The sequence below is a fragment of the Eumetopias jubatus genome, unplaced genomic scaffold (assembly GCF_037043125.1).
Source record: "Eumetopias jubatus isolate StellerSeaLion01/CBP00866 unplaced genomic scaffold, mEumJub1_p1.0 scaffold_13, whole genome shotgun sequence".
NCBI classification, from domain to species: Eukaryota; Metazoa; Chordata; class Mammalia; order Carnivora; family Otariidae; genus Eumetopias; species Eumetopias jubatus.
Genome location: NW_028274819.1, coordinates 24,289,810 through 24,309,803, shown reverse-complemented (window position 1 = coordinate 24,309,803; position 19,994 = coordinate 24,289,810). Strand labels below are relative to the sequence as shown.

At 37.2% G+C, this 19,994-nt stretch overlaps 1 pseudogene; it reads left to right on the top strand.

Annotated features, from left to right (window-relative positions):
• Positions 1-14,755: 14,755 nt before the first annotated feature.
• On the top strand, positions 14,756-14,941 carry LOC114215368 (metallothionein-2 pseudogene; annotated as a pseudogene).
• The last annotated feature ends 5,053 nt before the right edge of the window (positions 14,942-19,994 follow it).

Genomic DNA, 19,994 nt, shown 5'->3' with positions numbered 1-19,994 from the left:
TGAGTTGGAGTCCACAGCTGCTACTTGCTTTCATTTCCCCATCTGCAAAGTGGGGAAAATATGAATACTTTCCATGTAGAATTGCTATGAGGCTCAAACGAGATAATGTATATGTAGGTAATTGTAAATCATAAAGCACTGTAAGATATCATGGTATATATGAAATAAGTACATGCTGAAGATTCGCCATCTGTGCATCAGCAGACTAAAGCTGTTTCTAGGATACTAACTGGGTGCACTTTTTAAACTGACAAACAGAACTAGTGTATGCATTGATAAAAAAGGTTTATGCTTTCCTAAGGAATAGATAGCTAACAAGTGTGAGTGATTTATGTGAAAAAAACTAAAGTCTATTAATAAAATAAATAGCAAGGTAAAAATAATGAGCCTAACAATTACATTTCAAAAAGAATAGGTAATTTTTAACTCAAAAGATTTGTATTATTTTTTTTTTAAAAATTTATTTTAAGGAATCTCTATACCCAAGATGGGACTCAAACCCGCAACTCCGAGATCAAGAGTTGCACGCTCCACTGACTGAGCCAGCCAGGCACCCCTCAAAAGATTATATAAATCTTCACTTTTTACTTTAACCCAAACTTCTTTGGTTGGGAAGTATAACATTAATTTCATTCAAGCATTCTTATAAGAATGTTTTGTTGTCGTTGTTTCTAAATGAGTTAATGAGTCAGACAGTGCCAGGAAGTAAAACACATACTGACGTTATGGCTTCCATGTCAAGGATCTTACAAACAGTACCTCTCCACTGCACAAGTATTGTTGCTTTTTTTAAATTACATTACACTTCAAGAGGATTTTAATGTTGTTACACATTATTTCATGAATGTAATTAGTAAAATTGAAAGTGATAAACTTTCCTATTTTTACTTTATTTGCTTCTGTATTATTTTATTTATCAGCATTTCTCCTTTAAGAGAGGAACAGGTAAGTGAATAGATCTTTTCAATACATGTGGTCATTGTCTGGAAATAGAACCACCCAGAGAACTCTGAGAATGCTTTGAGAATACCAGGACAGTGGGAAGAGTCTCAGAGAAGAGGGCATTTAGGCTGAGCCTTAAATAATCAGTAGATTTACCCATGGAGGAGCAAATGGGGTAGGTCTGTGACTGGTGGAAGACGGAAAGATGTGCAAGGGTGAGGAAGCAGCGTGGCCAAAGGCACAAGGGTAGGAAACACTACAGGATGTGGAATTAGAATGATAACCAGTTTAGTATTCCTAGAATATCAAACTCTAGGAGGAGGAAGGCAAGGATGCTTTCTAATAAGGGATGATCCTGTGGCTGGATAACCAGGTCATCAGGGTCTTGCCTGTACCTTGTTCATTATACATGCCTGTTTTCTGGTTTGTTAAACTTTAATGGCAGTTGTCATCAGACAAGGCAACTGTTGTCTGGAGAGGCTCTACCACACAACCTCAAAGGATTTCCCCTTCCTTCCAAAACACCTGCTATTGCCACACACTGGCTGATAAATACATGGATAACATTATGTTTCTGTTCAAAACTACCAGGAAAGCTGATGTCCCACTCAAGAAGGCGTAAGCTTTGCCTAAGCATCACTTGGGAAAAAGTGTTGCTTAGTTGAGCAATTCAAACTGGGCACAGTATCAAATCCATAAAAAGTATTCCATAAATAGTAGGAGTTTCCATGGTTGTGTTTATTTTGATAATTGAATTCTCCTTCCTCTGACCCTAGACTTTGTCACTTACACTAAATTCCTGTCACTCTGATCTAATTCATATGTGCTGGACTGTAGGTTGGGCACACTGATAAAGATACAGTAGTATTATTAAATGTGCTATAGTGTGCTAAGACCTGTTTCTAAGGGCTAGGATATATTATAAACATTAAAACAAAAGAGATGTATCTAACTTCAGGCCAGTATAAGAGCTTACACATTTATCAATATCTAATTTTTTGTGGGTTTATAGACCTTTTGAAAGAGCTAAAATTTTAGAAGCAGAAGTTTGAAAAAAATCTAAACATATACTTGATATTTCATTTTTTTTTATTCTAGAATATCTTTTTTAAAAGATGGCTCATTAAATATTGCTCAGGTAAATAGGATAATGGTAAAATACACATATAAAATAACAATAACAATTCATTAAACACTTTTGCACTTAGCATCCAGTTTATGAAATAAAACTTTGCCATTACCTTTAAAACTTCAGTGAGTTCCTGAATTTTGTGTATAACATTTTCCTTTTGTTAAAATTTTATCATATGTTTGTCTTTAAACGTAAAATATCTAACCGTATCCACTGATTAGCAAAGCCAGCTCTGTCAAGTTCAAGTGTTTATTCATGTATGGGAAAGTAGGCTGGGTGGTCTTGACCCTCTGTTGTATGCTATTGGTCTCTTTGTCTTTTCCTATTCTATTTTCAGAGTTTTAGTTATCATAGCTTTGGAAATTTTATACAAATTCTCCATACTTCAATATTTTTTGTTTTCTTTCTGGTTCTTGTCCTCTGCATTCTGGTAAAATGTCTCAATTTTGCCTTTCGTTTTATCGAATCCATTTTCTAAACGTCAGTTCCGTTTTATTTAGCGTCCAATACATACTTTACTATTGAAATTTCAATTTTCTTGCCTTTTTTTTTTTTTTTTTTAGCCTCATCTTGCCATCTTATCCCATACTTTCTTTGTAAGGAGAAACGGCTTCCATGACATCTGAACACAAATACCTACTAAGAGAAATAGAGTGGTTTTAATGCAAAGAATATAAAGACATCATTCCTCCCAACTTACAAGTGGATGTATCATATTTAAAATACCCTGCCAAACATATGCTAATGTTAGGTTCTGAGTCTAATAATAAATCCTTATTAGAGTTCTATACTTCTAATAAGGAATCTTTAGGGTCATATATCAAATAGTCTGTAAAACAGACCACCCCAAAATTTAGTGGCTTGAAGCCATATTTATTAAGCTTTCTATTTTGCAGGTCAGAAATTTGAGCTGGGCTCAAGATGAGTAATCATCTTGCCTGGCTGAGCTCAATCATTAGATTTCAGCCAGCACCAGGTCAAGGGGGGGCTGGCTGGTCTCGCACGGTCTCATGGGGGACGACTCATCTCTGCACACTTGGTCCCTTGCCGCCCTCTGTCTTCCTTGGGCTTGTTCACATGGCAGCAATGCGTCTCCAGGAGACAAAAGAAGTGTGTAAGGACTCTTGAGTCTTTGTCTTGGAACTGGCACATCTGGCTTTGCTTCCACTGCATAACAAAAATCAGAGCAAGTCACAAGGCCAGCTGAGATTCAAGGGGAGGGACAGGAGACTCCACCTTTTCATGGCAGGAAGGCAAATTGTGAAGGGCATGGATGCAGAGAGGAGTCATGGATTGTGGCCAGTTTTTTGCATTCTGTCACAGGCAACATTCTTTTTCTTGGGTATTGATATGTGTTTTGAACAGGCTCCATGTTGTGGTTTATTTTTCTATGTTTAGGACCAGGGAGAGCTGTGGGGCATATAAGAAAATGGTGTTTAAATTGCCCTTCTCCCTGCTCACTGCCTAGCTGGACCTAAATTTCTTCACAATATTCTTCCCTTGAGAAGCTCAGTTTTCTTGTCCTGTGAATTTTTTTATGTTTTTACTGATATTTTGCTCAGAAGTCGAGAAGGCCTACATCAGGGATTGGTAGCCATTTTAAACTGGAAGACTTAGCTTGATACTAGATTGTTATTCCTTATTTCAGGTTAGAGGTTATATTCATTTGCTCTCACAATGACCACCATAATACCATGGATTTTTTTTTTTTTAAGATTTTATTTATTTATTAGAGAGAGAGAGGGAGAGAGAACACAAGCAGGGGGAGGCACAGAGGGAGAAGCAGACTCCCTGCAGAGCAGGGAGCCTAATGCAGGGTTCAATCTCAGGACCCTGAGATCAGGACCTGAGCTAAGTCAGACACTTAACCGACTGAGCCACCCAGGTGCCCCACATAATACCATGTTTTGACTATTGCTTGCTGGAACTTAATTTCCTGATGAAGTTGCCTGACATGCAAAACCAGGATTTCTTGAGTTCAATTTCTTACCAGATAATTCATCTTTGTCCCAGACTCCTTGTTACCTGCACCATGACCTGGTATTGTTTCTGAGCTGGCAACATTTGAATTGATTCTTGTTTACCCTTTTGAACCTACATCAATCAGGCTGTCAGTATAGACATCCACATTTACATAACTAATGGCAATCCTGCTTGGTGTCATTTCAGTTTGCACTATGACTACAGATCTCATTTACACACTGGTGACCTTCCAAATTTCACTTCTGTTAATTTCATCTGTAGGTCCTTCAAGTTCAAACTGCAAGATTCCTGCCTATTCAGAGAAATGCTCTCAAGACTCTTGTCCATGCCAGTTTCTGCTGTCTGATTTTTTTTTCTTTTATTTATTACCCCAGCTTTTAATGTACTATCTTACTGATGTAACGGATTTTGCTCTGATATTTTAGCCTCCTTTTGGCCTGTCTCCTTTTTACCATGGAAGTGATGAAAGCTCACGCTGTTTGTATCCAACTATGCTGCTGCTTTCCCAAGAGGGTGCTAATGCCCACACTGAGCCACCAAATTGTCTGTTTTGATGGAACCGATTAATCATTCAAGGTAAACTTGCATTCCTTTTTTAGTGAAATGAATAGATTTTGTTTACTTTTTATAAAAGTGAATAAATCAAATTAACTGGTTGATTGGATTGATTGAATTTTCTATTTTTGGCTTTAGGATTTTAAAAGTCTGTGTTTCCTGTTTTATCAATTAAAATTAGGAAAGCCTCGGTTACAGTGCTTATGAGGAATAAGGTGGGTTTTACTTACCATTTGGGAGTTCATTGCTTTCTGTGATGAGCATTCTTTTTTTTTTTTAAAAGATTTTATTTATTTATTTGACAGAGAGAGACACAGCAAGAGAGGGAACACAAGCAGGGGGAGTGGGAGAGGGAGAAGCAGGCTTCTTGCCTAGCAGGGAGCCCGATGTGGAACTAGATCCCAGAACCCTGGGACCATGACCTGAGCCGAAGGCAGACGCTTAACAACGGAGCCACCCAGGCGCCCTCTGTGATGAGCATTCTTATACCCCCATGAAATGTTCCTGCTCTTTAATATAGGCTGTTGAGCAGGGACTCTGGAGTCAGGCTCCTCATTCTGTCAGTTGCTGCCTGGGTGCCCAGCCTCAGTTTCCTCATCAGTATAGGACAAGTAATAGACACTCATACACAGCGCCACAAGGCATGCAATATGTAGAGTGCTGAGAACTATATCTAGTCAGGAGGAAACCGTGCCTTCTGGCTACCTTTTCCATTTTCATCTCATAAACGGTATAAAGTAGACTGAAACTCAGGAAAAGATGCCCATTTGACCTCACCAAGAACTATGTCTCTCTGGGATTCCTCTGCATCCCCTTGGCCCGTCCGGCTTTGCTCTAGGCTTCTGAGTTTCACTCTTCTGGCCTGTTTTGGTGTTTTTGCTTTGATGGCAGAAACATTGCAGAACCCCTGATGTTTGGAAAATACAGGCAGCAGGGTTTGTAGCAAGGGCGTGGGAAGGTGAAAACAAGTGCCGGCGGAGGTACCAGGCTCCAGGCTCTGCTGTGGGGGCTGCCGCCTTTCTACCTCCCACATCAGAGGAAAGAATGTTTCCACTCCTGTTAATAAAACTGATAAACTCGGGATCACTCCGAGAAGGCTGCTTGCAGCATCCTGAAATGCCAAAACAAAACTCATGATTTTCTGGGGAAAGTTACCAGGAAAGGTAATGAAGGACTAGACAAAAGACAAAAATCTCTAGTTTTGATTGAATTATTATAGCCTGAATTTTTCTGGCAAGCACAACTTATTTGGGGGAGCGTGGGGCAATGCAAATAACACAAAATCAAACGCGGAAGGGGAAATAGACTGTGCTAGCAGCCACTTGGGACACTTGAACAGGTCACTTCCCTTCTTTGAGACTGAGTCTTTCTGTCCGGAAAGTTAGGGTGCTGATTTGTGATCTCTAAATTGTCATACCACTCTGACATTTCTTGATTCTATTCTAAAGCATAAGAATGTGTTTGTTACCACAGGCAGGATCTCTGGAAAGGCTTTAGAATAATTGTGGAACCCATTCAGCCTCCACTGTTGGCAGAAATCTTGATGAGTATGATTTAGCATGCTTCCCAGAGCTACTGCATATGATGTTGAGCCAAATTCCTGGGGCATCTGAACTGCTGCCTGGCAGTAAGTTAGGCCTTCTTCCAGAACTGCTAAGTGGTACCTTTGTGACCTGACTGTGTTAATCATGAGTTGGGCACTTTGGGAGGTATATTAGCTCATTGATACCTCTGGATCAAGCCCAGGTTTACTTTGTGGGAATAAATGGACATGGCAAGGAAATATATTCTCCCTTTTCCTAACAAGTACATGAATCACAGTCTGCCACATAAACATGGGGAGATATCAAGATCAAACATAAACATATCATATATATGAAGAATTTTAAGTACATAATTAGACAATGTGGTAGATAGGAGAACACCTCCGTGCCAGCAGTATGCGAAAGGAATTAGAAATTAAGTCCTACTCTATGGGATATAAACCTAAATAACTGCATATCCTCTAAAAATAATTTTCTTTTCATTAGCATGAGAGTGACCTAGAATTTCTCTCCAGATCCAAAAAGACAGGACTTTCTCATATGGAGATGGAGCTTCTAATAATGCTTATTTAATTTAAAAAACATAGGGCAACCACTTAAGAAATACCTGATCATTTTAAATGGAGGAGTTTACACTGTAAATATGCAGAGGAAAATTACCTTCATCTAAATTGCTCTATGGCTACCACCCTCCCAACATACACATGCATGCTCTCTCTCTCTCACACACACACACACACGCCCTCAAAAACATGTGAACACACATGCATATGCATGCCCATGCACACATATGTCCACATATTTGCTTACTTCGCATTAATTTGCATTCTAGTATAGCAACTTTATTTGCTTTCTTGATTTGCATTATAGTATAGCAGCCAAAACTTAGGCTTTGGAGGTGGACAGATTTAAACTGAAGCTTTATGATCTTGATTTGGTTAGTCTCTTGGTAACTCTAGAACATCAATAGTATTTCCCTTATAGATAATGTTGGAGTACTATCTAAGATAACACATTGTATTAGTCCGGGTTCTCCAGAGAAACAGAAGCAACAGGATGTGTGTGTGTCGTGGAGAGAGAGAGAGACATTTTAAGGAATTGGCTCATGTGAGGCTTGGCAAGAGCAAGAGCAACTCTGTGAGGCTTGGCAAGAGCAAGAGCAAACTCTGCAGGGTAGTCTGACTAACTCTCCAGGGGAGAGTTGCAGTTTGCTGGCAGAATTCATTCTTGCTCAAGGCAGGTCCCGTCATGGTTCTCTTAAGGTCTTCAACTAAGTAGATGAATCCCACTCACACTGTGGAGAGTAATCCATTTTACCTGAAGTCTACTGATTTCAATGTTAAATTTCATCTGAAAAATACCTTCACATCCAGAATAATGTGTGACCAAATATTCTGGGCACTGTGGCCCAGTCAAATTGGCACATACATTAACCATTACCCACATATAAAAAACTATGTAGCAGAGTGCCTGACACAAAATAAGTACTTACAAGTAAATAGTATTAGCCATTATTATTTTAGGTAGTCACAAAAGAGCTTCATTTGACAGTAATTTTGTCTCAGACTCTCTCTATAGGATTACTAAAAGAATCAGAACCAAACCACATAACTTTAATTAAAATTGTTAAACTTCTTGAATTCATAGGAGTTTAACAATACCTCCATGTTCAGGCTTGTATGTAATAGTCCTACAGAGTATAGCAGACTGACCAGGATAAATTGATTTGGGGTTCCATTCCTGCCTTTCTGCTACTAATTACTTTCTCTAAACATTTTTAGATGTAATTTGTTGTTAGTTCTCTCTTTCACTTGACACATCACTCACACAGCCTTGGACTCAGACAGTTCTCCAAACAGGTTAAAAGGCTCTACAAAAAAAAAAAAAAAAAAAAAAAGAGAGAGAGATGGTACTCATTCAAAAACATCAGAGTAAGGTAATCGGTTAAAGTAATGATTAAGTCTTAACACTTTCGGAAATTACCTTGATTGTATGTAGATAATTATATCTCACTTAAATTGAATCAGACCAACAGCAAAAACTACTATTGAAGATTGCTCATCTGGTAATTTGGGCTTTTGGAAACCAATATTAGGTAACTTGTCCATCTAATCAAATCACTTAAGCAGGCATCTATTTCTAAAGCAGCTGCTGAAAATAATTGTTGATTGAAAGGCTTAATCTTGGGCTCTTCTCATCAATATGCTGTGTTCTATATTATTAGCTATTCCATATAAAATGATGAAAGTGACTATTTTTTTCAAAAAATATGATGTCAGCACACAGCTCATACCATCCTAAGGTCTTCTCATCAGTGTTTACACATTCATTTTAGCAAATCAAATTTAACATTTTTACTGTACTTTCGGCACGGCAAGATCTAAATCACATTATTTAAAAGAAAATGACCAGAACACTTTTGTGCAAATAAAGTCTTTGTTGATATATATACTTGATGTGAAAGGAAAATAATATTGCTGAATGGTACATATTCTGTAGTTGATGGATTTCATATGTAGATCATGGTCTTCGGTATGAGTGAGCAATTCTGAGATTAAATTTATCCCTCGAAAGGAATGAAAAGAAAAATTAGGACATGGCTAATGAATAGCCAAAGCAAATGGCAGGGTAACCACAAAATAATCTATTTTGCATGTGGACAAGTTCTTCATTGTAGCACTCCTAGATCTTTTGGAAACATGTGGCAGTGTGGGCCATTGCTGAGTGCTATTCAGTCTGCCCAGTTGGCTGACCTGCATGGGCAGATCTTCCTAATGGAAGATCCTACTCAAGGAAGGTTCAGCCCAGAGAACTAATGATGATGAAGGTCCCATGTGTTCAAGGAAGAGGGCAAGCAGTGGTGTTATGTAGAGTTGCCAGATATGGAGTGAGCCAGATGACAAACATAACTTTATGTGTGAGGCAAAAAGTTGGTGTGACCAGCTCAAAGTAGTTTTATCCAGTAGGAAGGATTGGGCCAAATGAGAGAATAATTCCCATGGAAGTTAAGAGTGAGGGAAATAATGGTCAGGGTCGCTAGGTAACATTGCATAGGATGATTTGAAACGGTTGAAGAGTTTTGCACGTTAAGTGTCTTGGGTGCTCATATGAAAATTGGTAGGTTTCAGGGGTTATGTGTGCAGTGTCAGATCAGACACAGTGGGAACCTAATCTTACTTTAATTTATACTTATAACTTTAAAGGCCACCAGAACTTAGTTACATGTTTTTTTTATCAGCATATAGTCCAGAGACATACTGAATTTTTTATAGGTTCTCTAATTCAGATACACATGAATTAATGAGTCCATTTGACTTTTATTTATTTTTAAAAAAGTAAAAAATAGCATTTTTTGTTTATATTTTAAAAAGACATGAGAACAATTACACATTTAAGAGTAACAGTTTTCTGAAAATAATAAGTGAATTAAAAGGAAGGTTTGTTTTGAAATTTGAGATTAGCTTTTTAGCTGTACGGTTCTTGAACCGTTGTAGATTTATCAAATAAAGAATCAGAAATTTACATTTTGGGGGTGCCTGGGTGGCTCAGTCAGTAAGTGTCTGACTCTTGATTTTGGCTCAGGTCATGATCTCAGGGTCGTGAGATGGAGCCCCACGTGGGGCTCTGCACTCAGTGGGGAGTCTGCTTGAGATTCTTTCCCTCTGCCCCTCCCCCTGCTCCCATGTGCACACACACTTTCTCTCTCAAGTAAATAAATAAATCTTTAAAGAAATTTGTTTTGAATATAAGTATTTGAAACTATGACGGATACCATAATTCATCATTTTCAATATGTAGTTTCATATATATGCAAAAATATGTATTTTCATATCTATGAGTATGTTTTATTCACATAAAATAAAAATCTAATTATATTTATATAAATATATATATTCCCATATGGATATAAATATATATGATACATATGTTTTAATATGTAGTTTCATAGATATATATTTTGTAATATGCCATTTCATTGTATATTTCAGGTAAGTTTTCTGGACTTAGAGTTTTTTAACACTTGCTTTGATGCATTGCCTGGGTTTTCTTCCTTGGAAAACCAATTGTACATATGTTGAGTCTTCTCTTTCCTCCTATTATATTTTATGTTTTCCTCAAATTATTTAATATTTTAAATTTATTGCATATTTTTGCTTTTCTTAAGATTTTTTAGCCACTATTTCCCTTCAAGTGTGTGTGTGCACGCACATGTGTGCATGCATTCATTTGCTCTTATATTCCCTTTGGTTTAACCTTTATTTGTGCCCTGGATTTTTTTTAATATGTTTTTTATTGAGTTTTAAAACCCATTTATGAGTTTCCTATATATCACTTATATTGTACTTTTATATTTTACTTTGTTTTTCTTTACATATTCCTCTATATTGGAATATTGGTTGCACTTTTCATCAGTTTCTAGGCAGATCTTGCTGGCATGACTTAATTATAGTGATGTTATTTTAATCCTTATTTTCTTTAATATGATTTCTTTTTATTTTATTTTATTCTTATTATTTTACAGCGATTTTTTTCTGTTGATGATCTTTTTAAATAAAATTTGTTTTCCTGGCTTTTTTTTTTTTTTTAAGAAGAGAAAAATTGGTCATAATAGCTGTCTTTGACATCCTGATCTATAAATACATTTTCTGTTATTTTGTGAACTCTTAAACCATGTTCTTATACTTGCTTTTCCCCATTCCAGTTTTTATCTGGATAGTCTATTTTTTTATTCTCTAATACCTGCATTTTGTCCAATTTCAAATCAATTTCCAGAAGTTTCTCCTTGGCTGCTGTTTGTCCTGGAGGGCTTTGGCAGATGAGTTAGAAAGTATTTGTAACTATGACAGATAGTACCAGGTAGCTTTAGTCCTTCAGACTTTACCACTGATTCCTTCCAATCACTTATGCATGTGTGAAATCCCTCTGTAGCTTAGAATCCTGGTCCACTGCTGAGAATCTTTTGACAATTTTAAGGTTTTTCTGTTCTCTGGTTCATCAGTTGCTTCTCTCTCCTCCCATAATGGATTCTGATGCCATGTAGGCATTAGAGTTGGTGGTGATTTTCACACACTCATATTGTGTTATGGGGCTATTTTGTCCCTTGGTTTTGATAGAGATTTTTCTGTGGGTTTTGGTTTTGTTTTCCTAGTTGCTTTGATTTTATGATGAGATTCAAGATTAAGAAACTATACCTCTGCTGCTATCTTCTCAACATTAACTGATTTTATCCATATCTTGTATAAATAGTGCTCCACAGAACACGCAGTGGGAAATACTAATTTAACTTAGTTACTTCAAATTTATTTCTCAAAGTGGTATCTTTCAAAGCTCTTTATTTTCTTGGTGAAGACTTCCCAAACAACCCTAATTGCTCTTTGTGATTTAGGAGGTCTTTATAGTATAGAGCTTAAGAAATTAATTTATATTTGGATCTGGGTTCTACTCTAGGAAATGTATGACTGCCATTGTTTGAGCTTTACCTCATAGGATAATAAAATGAGATAATTTCTCTAAGGTTTCTGGCACAAGGTGTGGGATATACTAGATATTCAGTATTGTCTCCTCCATGTCATATACTTCCTTTGAATATTACTGATTTTCTCATTCCCGAGTTAGATTGGATGCCATATGGGGGCAGATAATGTATCTAGCTCCTTCATTGCTATATTCTCAGGGCCTTGCATAGGCCAGAACACAGTGAGCACTCAGAATATATTGAACAAATTAACAGAACTAATTATTTTTGTGATTTTTTTCTCTTATGTAATACTAACAATAATAGCTAACATTTAGTGAGTACATATTAGGTTGCTAGAGCTAGAAGCTGCTAAAGCTTCATGTATATTTTCTTATTTCAGTGTCACAACAGGCCCACAAGGTAGGTACTATAATTATCTTCATTAGACAGAGAAGGAAATTGAGGCACAGAGAAGTTGGGAAACTCACCTATGTTAATAAATTGCTTGAGCACACGGACAACTTAGTGAACTCTTTAGAGGTAAAATGTGTATCTTATTACATTTTGTATATATAGTACCTGACTTAGAATGTGCCTGAGTGCTTTTATGCATAAATGAATGGAAGGATAAATAAATGAAATACAGTTCCATTGCAATATACTATGTTGACTGCATCTTAATGAATTTGAATAAATGCATCAGATGATGATTTTATCATGATATTGGTGAATAGCTAGAAGTTTTACCTGAAGGTTTAATGTGATGCATATTTGAAATAACTGGTAAATTGAGCAGATACTAAACCACTTTTAAAATTGCAATATTGAAAATTGCATAATCTTTATTATGAATTACTAAGCCCTACCTCATTAAAATTATTAAAGTATGGTAATGATAATGAGAGTCATCTCCTGCATTTCTCTGCTGTTTTGTACTCTGCATTGTTCAAAAGAGCAGAAAGCTTACAATAAGATGAATGACATAATACAGTAGTCGTCTTATATAGGAAACAATGTACAATTAGCTAAAAATTGTATAATGTGGTGCTAAATGGGGCATAGCTGAATACACTCTGCAAGTATTTAATGTGAAAAGAAAATTTATTATGTGGAAATTGTGGGCATTAAAAACTAATATTTCTATTTTAAATTCCTTCTCCTTTTCTGCCCCCAGTGAACTAGATGTCAGCCAAGTAGAGGTATTGAGACGAACAAAAAGGGATAGGGCAGATTTGTGCGTAAGATTTAATGATAGACAAAAGTACATTTAAACTTCCTTTTAAATTTCCTTTGTGGCTTATGTTCTCAGTACTTTCAAAATAAAACAAGTGACAGATTTGTGGGGGTTGTAGAGATGGTTGGAATTTAATGTTTGAGAGAAAATAAAAAAATATTCAATGAATAATCAACCTGCTAAATATAAGCCTTGGGACTCGAGTTGTACAGTGGTGTATGTAATTTTTCTGTAGTGTTGTCTGTTTCTCATAGATCAAATCTGCCCTACATCCCTAAACTCATTAGATAGAAGTCAGATCTTTAAAAAAAAATTAGGACTTAAGAATAATAAATTAAAATAAAAGTTCACTCATTTGCCTGCATGGTCTCTTTAAATAACCCATGCCAATTTCTCCATGGTATAATGAATATTTATTTTTGCCTCCCAAGCATCCATTCTTCCCTATTTATCTCAGCAAGAGGACAACATTTTTTCTTTTTGGATAGTCCCCCATTGTTCATCAGCCAAGTTATTTAGGTAGAATTAACCCCACCCCAGTTCCAGGTGTTGGCACTGATTAGCCTATACCCTTTGATATACTCCTTCCTTTTGATTAGACAATTGGTATATACAAATCAGAGCCAATGAGTTGTGAGATGTTCCTTAACTCTTCTGAGAAAGAGGAGATTTCTTTTTTCCCCTAGATACTGTGGGGTTAGGATTTGAGATTAAGAACTGCTATAGTCATTTTTCTGCCATGAAACAAGAGTGTGGACAGCTATGTTGATGCTGGTTTGGTTGAAGGGGAAGTTTAGTAGAGCCCGAGGATGAAGCCAAAGCCCTCAGAAGGCAGAATAGAGCATCAGAGAGTAACCAGACTCCTAACTGATATAATTAGAGCAACTGGATTTTGTGAGCCAATAAATTCTCTTTATTTTTCTAGCCAATTTCAGTTGAGACTTTTACTTGCAACAGAGCCCTTTGTGATAGTTATGGGCAATCTGAAGGAATATCATATACAGTGTGCAGGAAACCACTTAATAGAGCCAACCTAAATGTAGATCAGATATTAGGTGAAAACCATCTTGGTATTTTATTTTTTTTAAAGCTTTTATTTATTTATTTGACAGAGAGAGACACAGCTAGAGAGGGAACACAAGCAGGGGGAGTGGGAGAGGGAGCCCAATGCGGGGCTCGATCCCAGGACCCTGGGATCATGACCTGAGTGGAAGGTAGACGCTTAACAACTGAGCCACCCAGGCACCCCCATCTTGGTATTTTAAATTCTGATTGGTTAACTCACAAGTATATAAATTGAAGTAGCGTGGTATGCAGATGCCTTCACGTTATAGAAGGAAACACTAGTGGTCCGCTCTGACTTTGAATGTAATAACATATTGCCTCAGAACATTCTTCCCTTTGCTTGAGTAAAGACACATTTGTGAGTAGTCTTGCTTCTATGACTCTGTGAGTTTCTACCTGATGTGTCTCTTCGGAATAGATAGAATATGAATAATAGATTTTCTGGCTAATGAGTTTTTAGTTGGTTAAGAATGTTTGGATGCAAGTAAAAGGAACCAAAGTCAAAATAGATTTATTATCTTATATAACAAGTTAGGTGATTCCGGATTTGACTTATTCATTGCTTGACTATATGATAAGGAACCCAGATTCTTTTTATTTTTTCTTTCTGCCAACTTTAACAATGTTGATTTGTTTTCTTAGGTTAGCTTTTTTCATGGCCCTAAGAGGGCTAATGGCAATTCCAAGTATCTTGTGCAGATAATTTCATCCAGAGATAGAAATAGATGTCTCTCTTTCTCTATCTCTATTTAAAAGTAAAGAAACCGGCACCACGCCTCCCCGAAGTGCCAGCTCGTTCTCCGGCCGCTGTCCCCGGATTCCAGCCACCGCTTCTTCTCGCTATGGATCCCAACTGCTCCTGCGCGGCCGGTGGCTCCTGCACGTGCGCCGGCTCCTGCAAATGCCAAGAGTGCAGATGCACCTCCTGCAAGAAGAGCTGCTGCTCCTGCTGTCCCGCGGGCTGTGCCAAATGTGCCCAGGGCTGCATCTGCAAAGGCGCATCGGCCAAGTGTAGTTGCTGTGCCTGATGTGGGGGATCCTGCGCACGATGTAAATACAGCCACGTGTACACACCTGCAGTGTTTTTTTGGTGCCTTTTGCTTTGGGTACAACCCTGATCCGTTCGCTACATTCCTTGTTTCTTTTTTCTTTTTCCTATAAAATATGTGAATTATAATAAAAGTTGTCGACTTTAAAAAAATAAATAAATAAAAGTAAAGAAACCTATAGCCTCCTGGCAGAATCATATTTATTATTCAGAATGCTATCACATACCTATTTCTAAACCAATTAGGGGCCAGGGAAAATAAATGATTTGATTGGCATAGACATGTCGACATTCACTCCTGGACCTGGGGAGAAGCTTCTTCCCTGATCAGCAGCCATATAGAAGGGAACTGCTCTTAAAGAACTAGTTCTACTTGCAAAGAACAGGGGAAGGTAGAGATAATAATAATTTGTTTTTATCAGAGGGTTTCAGCCTACTTGGTAGAGATCATCTGAATCTAATTTCTCTCTGATCCTGCCCACAACAGCCTCAGTTCAATTTCCTTTGATAAATGCCTATCACTTGCTGCTGAAATTGAAATGAAGAAGCATGCTTCTTGTGACAGTTTTGTTAATACACTAGTATTACCCCACAGTGCACAGGAGTACAATCCTTCCAGAGCATATCTTGCTTTCATCCAATCAAATTCTAACTTGCCCATTTTGCCTGGATTGACGGTAATGAGGGAAGAGGTTTGGCCAGATTAATGATCATAAATCAATTAATTAGCAGATTCTATTTTGCAACTGACCCAGTTTCCCCATATTCTCCACCCTCCTCTAATAAATGGGACAGATACTGACTTAACTAACTTGTTTTATTTTTTTCCTTAATCCCTGTACCTCCTTTGCTAGGCAGAGAGTTTATAATGACATATATCTTAGAAAGTTGTCCAAGTTGCTTAGGAAAGACTGTGCTAACACTTTCAAAATACTGGACAAGAATATATCTAAATAAAATATGATTCTGTTCTATTATACATATTGATATTTCTTGTCCTTGGTGGGGAAAATGGCAATGTTCCCCAAGGTAGTTTTACGTAGATGAGATTACAAACCCTATTAAATATATCCCTGCCCTTGGCATTCTTATGGCTATCATATATTATAGTAGATATATTTTTCAAATAAATGTAGTTAAGATCAGATTTTCATCAATATATATGCACCTGAAACAAGACTGACTTGGCATTCTAGTTGCAGACTTTGCTGATGTATCTGGAATAATTACATCGGCTTGTTTATACAAGGTTTAAATTAGATTAGAAAGTACCTGATGCTCCTCTTTTATTTGTGCTGGGTTATATCCCAGATTCTTTCAGAGGAGTAGTGTATAAATGGCAGTGAGCTGGCTTTAGTTAATCCACCTAGTTAGGCTTGCTGATTCCGGAGGGTCCAGGGATATCACTATAGACTAAATGTTTTTGTCCCCCCAAAGTTCATATGATGAAACCAAATCCCCAGTGTAATGGTATTTGCAGGTGGGGCTTGTAGGAGGTGAGTAGGTCATGAGGGTGAAAAATTCATGATAGGGTTCAGTGCCCTCATAGAAGATGTGCCAGCACATTCCTTCTCTCCTTCCACCTGTGAGGAAGCAGTAAGAAGACAGCATCTTTTGAACCCACAAGAGGGAACTCAGTAGACATCTAGTCTGCTGTCACCTTGGAATGCCCAGTCTCCGGAACTGTGAGAACTAAATGTTGCTTAAGACAACCCCTCCATAGCATTTTTGTTATAGAGGCTTGAGCAGACTAAGTCCTTTATCTTGAGCAACTCTTCTGTTCACAGGAACTCGGAGCTACGTGTTGCTTATAGAAACTGGCCAAGCCAGGGAATGTCGGCGCTGACAGGCTTTACTACTATGTTTTGTGTTTTCTTCCCCCTTTTTGGTGACCCTGGGTGCCCATATTTACCCTTTTTAGAACCCCATTATCTAGAGTAGTTCTTCTCAAACTTTAATGTGTATATGAATCTCTTGGAGATCTTATTAAAACAACAATTCTAGTTCAATGGGAATGGGTCTGAGGGTATCCCGAGAGTCTGCATTTCTAACAAGGTACCAGGTGATGCTGGTTATGCTGTTCCATGCACCACAGTTTGGGTGGCAAGATCCAGCATTCCTTTTCCTCTCCATTTTCATTTAGTTCTCCAAGCTCTGTCTCTCACTCCATCAGAGTCTTGCTAAAAGCCTCCTTGTTATTTACGCATTAGGGGTGGGACTGTGCTTCAGCTCAATTAATGCTTTGAATCCTAGAAATTTCCTTTATATTTGTTAATGATTTATGATCTAGTTAGATACAGAGACTTCTATTTTTACCCCAATAAAGGGCTGTTACTTAAGATTTGTTCATGCTCTGCTATTTACTCTTGTCCCCAAAGAGAAATAATCTGAGCAACACAACAAGGGGAAAATATTATAAATGGGTGTAGATATTTACTGTGTTGTAGTAACTTTTAATCCTATCTCCACATTGTAATCCTCCAGAGAACTCAAAAAAATAGAGCTGATAGATAAAATACAGGATAAATTTGAATTTTGGATAAATAACTTTTTTTTCAGTATCAGTAGATCCTAGGCAATAATTGGGACAAATTCTATAATTTGTTTTATTGGTAACAGTTAGTTGAAATGAGCTGATTGTGTGAATTGGCTAAAAACCATTTTGTCTGACTCAGTTATGTTTAGCCTAGACTAGAATTGGGCTGTTTTAAATAAGTCATCAATTGGCAGTCACGCGTGAATCATGCACTTTTAAGGAGCGTGTTTCCACTCAAGGCAGCAAATAGGTTTGGCAACAATTTCTTCTCCCTCTCCTCTAGTTCTTTGCAACTTGATTTGTGGCTAAAACTGTCAGTTGAGGCAGTGAAAAAATATCCTACTAGGATTTGCTATATCTAAATATCATAATCTGGGCTATGGCCTATATTTCCACAATACAGAGAATTCATGTATTTGGGGGAACTTATAAGCTCCTTATAATGTTTAGAAAAATCTTGAAAAAAATACAAGTTCCCGACTTCTTTCTCTTGTTCCAGAAACATCTATGGTATCAAAAATACATATGGAATTATGTTGGCACGAAAACCTTTTCCTTTACCAATTTAGGTGCAGGGTGTGGGACTGTGAATTAACTGGCAATATATTAACAGGAGAAAAGTTGATTATCCATGTGGGAATACTCAGCAGTAACTCAGAATTCTAGAAAGCAAGGGTTAACATCAGCTTAACAAAAGGGGGTGGTGGTGACTGGAACTTCAGTGGGAAAGTATGGAAGGTTCTATTGGGCCTTTTCATTCTGACGATGAACAGTCTCCTTCCTGGCTGTAAGCTCCCGTAGAGTGGAGGGGGGTTTATGGTAGCTAAATCCACCCCTTTCCTGCTAGGGATAAATCTCCCAAATAGGTCTCCCTCAGAGAGAGGTTAATGGCAGCTGTATTTTTGGCTTTATTTTTAGGATGCTCTGATTTAGTCAGATAAGGGAAGATCAGAAAAGATTTCATTTCTGCTGATCCCTTCAGTGACCTTCAATTATGAGCAGTTCGTAAAGGCATACCCTCCTAGGAGGACTATAAGATATTTCAGGTAATTGGACTTACTAAATAAAAAAAGAATTCCAAAAGTTAGGAATTATGTAGTGTCAAAGACACTGTGTGGAAAGTAACTTTAGGGAAGAAGGGACAAAGAAAAGGATGGCAAAAAATGACATTTTCTATATTAACTTCAGGGTAGATTCATGAGGTTTTAAGGAAGCATAGCATGTGTCAGGGACTAGATAATTGATGAATTTGGAATGAAAACCAGATGATACTAAAAAGACACTTGCAGCTGTACCCTTTTTCTTTTCTATCTCTAGCCATCCATGGCTTTCAGCAGTCGGAATTTATGAAATTAAGTAGCTCTAACAGAGGATTATTAATAATCCATCTATAATTTAAGTTTGTATGAAGATTCCTCCTTACTACAAGGATCCTTGGGTATTAAGGAAGGTCTGACGCAAGAAGGAGTAGGAAGAGACATTTGGATATAAAATTTTACTTGAAAAATATTTTTCCTTTCAAATGTAGTTTGTTCATCATTGCTTCTCACTTAACTTAGGAGGAACTTTGGCAATAATTACCAAACAATACATATTCTTATTCTCCCATTCTTATCATAAAAAAGCTTCTTTGTTTACAATGAAAACTACTATTTTCACATAATGCTCCCTCCTCCCTAGCAGCATACCCAATGATGTTTCAGCGTATTTGTAGAAGTACACAGATGGGAAAGGCAAGGACAAGTTGGTAGGATTGTAGAAATTGATTTTAACCTTACCTACCTTGGTAGGAGTGAAGGGAAAAGGGAAAGGAATCTCCATTTTTCCTGTTACCTGATTGAATTATCACAGGCTGTTTTGATCTTCATTTTATAAAAGTCAAATTTAAAGGAGATAAATGGACTTGTTGAGAAATATTTTGTTAAAAAATTATGAAAAGGTTAAAATCTGCATTGTAAATCATTGGAAAACTATCAAATTACTGACAGTATTGTGGGTCATGTATTAAGGAAGATGTTTTCCCTTGAGAAGGTGGAGTACGGTTCTAGCCCTGAGAACTATTTATATACATCATTTATTATCTGCTTTGGGTTTGATCTTTTATGAATAATATAATCCTGCAAGGGTGATTTGGGTGTTTTTTATTTTTAACCTGAGGAACTAATTTGTTCTCACTAACCGTGCTCTGAATTTCATCAGATATTCTTAGTATCTTAATGAGGCAAAATTTTTTTCCTTCCAGATTTCTACCACTTTTAGGGTATGATAGGTACTTGCTTAGATTTTGTTTAAGTGTGTTTTCAAGCCAGAAAGAACTTTTGGAAAATTTTGTTGGAAGATAAGTTGAGGCATATTAGAAATTAAGAGTTTATTTGAACAGAAACTATTTTAAGTGGGCCGCCCCAAACCACAAGTAATTAGGAGTACTCTGAAGACAGGTAGGAAAGACACTTATTTAGAGAAAATTTGGAAGCAAAGAAAGGAAATTATTTGATTA